General features: G+C 36.0%; 1 pseudogene; it reads right to left on the bottom strand.

Annotated features, from left to right (window-relative positions):
* Positions 1 to 3097: 3097 nt before the first annotated feature.
* Positions 3098 to 5941, bottom strand: LOC143675692 (histone-arginine methyltransferase METTL23 pseudogene; annotated as a pseudogene).
* Positions 5942 to 6458: the final 517 nt, after the last annotated feature.

The raw sequence follows: 6458 nt of genomic DNA on the forward strand, positions 1-6458 counted from the left end.
TGCACCCTAATTTCATTGCTTTCTCTTATCTTTATTATTTCCTTTATTCTACTTGCTTCAGATTTAATTTTCTGCTATTTTTCTAGAATCTTGAGATGGACGCTTAGATGGCTGATTAATTCTTAGCTTTATTTTCTTTTCTAATGTATACATTTAACTCTGTATATTTTCTTCCAAGCATTTTTAAGCTGGATCAGCTTAAAATTTTTAATATTTTGTCTTTAATTGTCTTTTAGCTCTAAATATTTCCAATTTCACTTATAATTTACTTTTTTAACCCATGAGTTATTTATAAGTTAATTGCTTACTTATTAAGCAAGTGGGGATTTTCTTGCCATTATCTTTATTACTATTTTCTATCTTAATTCAATTGTGGTCAGAAAATATGTTCTGAATTATTTTAATCTTTTGTATTTTTTTGAATCTTGCTATATTTCTCAGCATATGATTGAATTTTATTATGTTCCATTGGTATTTGAAAAGAAAATGTGCACTTTCATTTTGGGTGCTTTTGACATGGCTGGGACTCAAACAACCCATGCATTTAACTATTAAACTCTTCTATCTGTCATAAAGGTCTATGTACATACTGCGAGGTGACATCCAACTTTGATAGTAATGTATTTGGAAATATGGGGCTGGAGGGAACTTCTTTGTAATCTTGAGTCATTGCTCATTCTATTTTTAGGAATGAGTCTATCAACAAGGAAGACCTGAAATTTAGTCTAAAAGAATGAATTCACTCAAAAGATCCTCTGTATTAATTTTCTATTGCAGCTGTAACAAATTCAGTGGCTTGAAACAATCTAAATTTATCATCTTCCAGCTCTTGAGGTCAGAAGTTCAAGGTGGATCTCCCTGGCCTAAGATTAAGGTGTTCTTTCTGGAGACTTTAGGGGAGAAGCCATTTCCTTGCTTGTCCAGCTCCCAGAGGCTCAGGGCTTTGGCTCAGGGACTGCTCCTCCAGCTGCAATCCCAGGGATGCTGGGCCTTGTCCTCCTCACACAGCTGACTCTCTGACTCTCCTATGATGCTCTGACCCCTTTCCCACTTATCACAGCCTTTATGCTTACTGGGCCCACACAGAGAATCCAAGATGATCTCCTGGTTTTATGGTCAGCTAATTAGGAAGCAACACCACCTGCAGCCTTTGTCATGTAACGTATAGCTGCAGGTCCCAGGAAGCAGAGAGTGGGCATCGTACCTGGACTACTTGGTGGAGCATGTTCTGCCGGCTACGTCGTATGTCATAGGGTGGATTTCTGTTATACAGGAACATAGCACTGAGGACTGCACAGCTTAATTCTCCAAACGGTAGAAGGTACAATTAATTCATCCAGTAGAAGTAATAATAATAAAGAACTATCACAAGGTCTATGTGAATGTACAAGAGAACAGAAGGAGTGGATTAGGAAGCACACATGGCAGGTAAATGGTACATTATGTCTGTTGCCACACAGCAGATGAAAACTTTGAGCAAAATTAATTGACATGCTTTTAAAAACATGGACTGAATGAATCTATTACCTTTGTGAAACAAACAAACAAAAAAAGCAGAAAGCAGAGATATAGAAACTAAAGAGTGCTAGGGCAAGAAAACATCCTCCTTGCTAGGGCAAGGAGATGAAACAGTAAGCAGGGCTCAAGAAACCACGGGATGAAAAGAAAATTATCAGCATCGTTGAGTAAAGGCCAAACTGGAAGAGAGCAAAGAACAATAAACTTTGCTAAAATAAAGTAAGAGGCATGAAGGACAGGATTAATTAAAAATGAAATGAAAAATGAAGAAATGCTAAAAAATATTAGAGGCATGTTATATCTATGGAATTTAGAATTCACACAACAGAAATATAAGATGCCTAATTGATGTCTGCAAAGAAAATATATCTGTAGATTACTTAGCAAAATAAACTACAAATGTGTTTAATAGGCCTAGTAAAATACATTATACCTGTAAGACATAGGCAAATAATCATAAAAACAGGCTAAACTAAAAGCTAAATATGAAAAACAGTGGAAATAGACTCTGAGAAAAAAGATCATATAGCTTTCAAGGAAATCAAAGATCCAAAAGTGAATTAAAATCCACATTCATGCAGTAAAGAACAGAAATAGGTTCTACAGTTACATTGATCTGTGATTTTCAGTGCGAAGTTGACATAGCTTACCAAACTAGAAAGAAAAATGCAACTAAGAAACATAAAAATGGTAGGTAAATGGGGTGATGCAATGGTGGCTCAGTGGCAGAATTCTCACCCGCCACGCTGGAGACCTGGGTTTGATTCGGGAGCCTGCCTATGACAAAAAAAAAAAAAAAAAAAGGTAGGTAAATGATAGGTAGCAGTGACAAAATTGGGTTTCTCATTTCGGTGACCAAATATATGGAATTATACTCTTGATATATGGATATGGAATGGTCTCTAAGGTAACGTTAAATAAAAAAATATTAAAAAGTCAGATAGTCTATGATCTTGCATATACGGAATACCTAGAATCTGAAAATTCGTGGAGACAGGTAGGGTAGTGGTTACCAGGGCCAGGGTGAGGGGAAGAAGGAAAAAGTCATGCTTAATGGATGCAGAGTTTCTGTCTGAGGTGATAAAAAATGGGGTAATGGATATTGGTGATGATAGCACAGCATTGTAAAAGCACTGAATCGTATACTTGAAGGGGGTTAAAATGAAAATATCGGGTTGCTACATATGTTAGTGTAAAAGTTTTTTCTTTTAAATACAGGAAAGATGTATAAAATATATCTAAAGATGGGTGAAAATAATAGATTGATCGATTGGTAGATGGATGAGTGGAAAGACAAATGACCTAGATTGACTTTAAAGAGAAGAAATGGATAACCGAGGGAATAGTTTGTATGAGAACTATTGAATGTATGTGCTTTTGTTTCCTTGAAAATTTTTCCCCTCATAGGTCTTTTGAATTTTTTATTTTCAAGGTTATGTTACCCGTGAGTGTCTGGCTTAACCCATTGCAATAATCTAAGGCCAGCAGATCTTCAGAAATACTGCTTGACCCTAAAGAAGCTGCAGTGGTCTTCTGGATGCTAACTAGTTTATGTGCCAGGTTGTTAAGGAGTAATGAATCATCCCAGAGCAGCTTGTAGCTGTGTTATGCAGAGGCTGTCCTTTGCAAAGGAAATGCCCAGCATTTCAACAGTACGTGTTCCTGGAAGGGCAGGTTTGACATGTCTTTCTTGTTTGCATCAAAAGACTCCAGAGGAATGTGGACATGTTCCAGATCCCATTTGTAGAGCAAAACTTCAAGTATCCAGTTAGCACTTCTAACCTGGTAGTCAGAAAACAACTGGACCTTGGATTCTTAGGCATCAAAAAATATACAGTAGTTAAAATGTCTTCAAATTCTTCTGGTTTGAAAGATAAAACAAATGCAAGAATAATATCTTGTGGTGGTAGAATCAGAAAATGGAGAAAGAGATCCATCACCCCTTGTGAGTCCATCCGTGTAGAATCACTGCAGGTTATGCATTTGACAGCTTTGCCAACAGATTTCTAGACATGGAGGCAACTATGTGTTTTCTGACTATATTAATTTAGTATCACATTTGGCAGCCCAAATTCCTGGAAGGTCCAATCTAACAAAAGTTTAAAAAGTGGCATTTCAAAGTTGCGCTTAAAACTACAAAGAATTTTTGGATCTTATTCAACATTTCATCCCTGTATTAATATTTGGCAAGCACATGGTCAATGTAAGTGCACTTTTGGTCCTGTCATATCTATAAAATATATATTTTCTGCAATTTATTAAAATATTACTTTGCCATAGAAAGCTTGTGCTTTGGGCTTGTTAGGAAAATTCTTTCCTTGTATTTCCTGGTATAATTATTGGGCCCAAAGAGTAAGAAATTGCTACCAGAAGCTATACCAGTTACATTCCCATTTTAATGTTCAAATAAAATTAGGAAATTAAAGAGCTTTGTATTTTTGTATTCTACAGTGGAATTAAATGTTTTGCTTTCAAACTCAATTTATATCCTCAGAAGTTTCATTGTTTAGATGCACAGGGAAGTAATTTTGGGCACTAAATTTTCCTGATATTTAAATTTTCTGTTAGCAGCTTATATTAATAAGAAGCTTCTAATTCCATGGGATGCCAAATCTCTATATTTAAAAGCTGTACAGTGGCTAGATTAATTCAGAACTAGTAATTGTCACTGAATAAGCAAGGATCTATTTTTTGTTAATCACTTTAAGTGAATAACTCACTTTAAGTGAATAACTCCTTAAGTACATTGAAAATACTGTGTAAAGTTCACCATTTTCACTCTATTTTAATTGTCCCAAAGCAAAACTCATCATTTAGCAGTAAATCCCCATTCTCTGTTCCCCTGCCCAGCTAAACACTATTATGCTTTCTGTCTCCATGAATTTGCTCATTGTAAGTATTTCATATAAAAGACATCATACCACATTTGCTTTGCATGTCTTGCTTATCTCAGTATGATATCATCAAAGTTCATCCATTTTGGAGCATATATCAGCACTTCACTTCTTTTTGATGACTGAATAATATTCTAATATATTGTTTCAGTTTGCTAAAGCTGCTGGAATGCAATATACCAGAAATGGAATAGTATTTAAAAAGGGAACTTATTCAGTTGCAAGTTTATAGTTCTAAGGCCATGAAAATGTCCAAATTAAAGCACCGACAAAGGTTACCTTCACTCAAGAAAGGCTGTTACAATCCGGAACACCTCTGTTAGATGAGAAAGCACGTGGCTGATGTGTGCTGGGGACCCTGGCTTCTGGACACTTCTCTCAGCTGGGAAGGCACATGGTGACATCTGCTAGCTTTCTCTTTTCATTTCATAAGACTTCCCTGGGGGCTTTTTCCTTCTGCATCTCACTATCTCTGGTGGTCTGGACCCTTGTTGTCAATAAAGCTCTTTCCAAAACAGTTCCCTCTTAAAGGGCTCCAGTAAGCAACCCCACCTTGAATGGAAACAGGCTAATAAAAAATTACCACTTAAAAGTGGGTAGATCACATCCATGGAACAATAATAAAATCCCATCCTGCAAAATTGAATGGGGATTAAATGATATGGCTTTTCTGGGGTACAGAACAGATTCAAGCCAGCACATATATGGATAATATTTTAGTTTCCTAAATCTTCTGAAATGCAGATACCATAAAATGGATTTGTTTTTACAGTGGGGATTTATGAACTTAGAGGCTTACAGGTGTGAAGCTATGAAAATGTCCAAATCAAAACCTCAACAAGCAATCCAGCAACTGAGCACGGAACTCCTCTGTCACATAGCAAGACACATAGTGGCATCTGTGAGTCCTTTTCTCCTGGGTTTCAATTGCTTTTGATTTTTGATTGTTCCATCTGTGGTTTTCTTTTTGAGCTTCTGTGTCTTTGTCTTCTGTATCTTTGTTTCTGTGGCTTTCTCTTTCAACCTTTGTGTCTTTATCTCTGTCTTCTGTGCCTATTCTCCCTGAGTTTCTGTGTGTTTCTCTGAATTTTATCCTCTTACAAAGGACTCCAGTAAGAGAATTAAGACCCACCTTGGGTATGCCTTAACTGAAAATAACATAATCAAAATAGCCCACCTACAATACTCAACACCCACAAGAACGGATTAGCTCTAAGAACATGATCTTCTGGGGTCCATAAGTCTCCAAAGTTTGTGATAACAGATACACCACATTTTGCTTATCCATTTTTTATTTCCACTTTGTGACTAATTGTGAATAATGCTGTGATGAAAGGTGGTGTTCAAATATCTGAGTCCTTGCTTTCCATTCTTTTGTGTATATGCCTAGAAGTGGAATTGCCAGGTCATGTGGTCATTTTATGTTCAACTTTCTGAGGAAACACCAAACTGTTTCCCACAGTGGCTGTATCATGTTACCTTCCCATCAACAATGTATGAGGATTTCTATTTCTCTGCGTCTTCACCATTTTCAGTTTTTAGAAAAATAACAGACATCCTAAGAGTATGAAGTGGTATCTCATTGTAGTTTTAATTTGCATTTCTTTAATGGTTAATGATGTTGAACACCTTTTCACATATTTATTGGCTATTTGAATATCTTCTGGACCATTTTTTATTTGTGTTATTTGTCCTTTTGTTGTTGAGTTATAGGACTTTAAAAATATATATATATTGTGGATATTAAACCCTTAACAGAGATATGGTTTCTAAAATTTTCTCCCATTCTGTAGTATGTCTTTCAATTTTCTTGATATGTACTTTGATGTACAAAAGTTTTTATTCTGATGAAGTCCGTATCTATTCTCTCCTTTGTTGCTGGGGTTTTGGTGTGATATAAACATCCGTCACCTGCTACAAGGTCCTGAAGATATTTCCCTATGTTATCTCATATGTGTTTTATAGTATTTGCTCTTACGTTTTAGGTAGTTGTTGTGTTTTTCATTAATTTGTGTATATGCTGAGAGGTAGAGGTCCACATTCCTT

The sequence above is a fragment of the Tamandua tetradactyla genome, chromosome 3, assembly GCF_023851605.1.
Source record: "Tamandua tetradactyla isolate mTamTet1 chromosome 3, mTamTet1.pri, whole genome shotgun sequence".
In the NCBI taxonomy this organism is placed as follows: domain Eukaryota; kingdom Metazoa; phylum Chordata; class Mammalia; order Pilosa; family Myrmecophagidae; genus Tamandua; species Tamandua tetradactyla.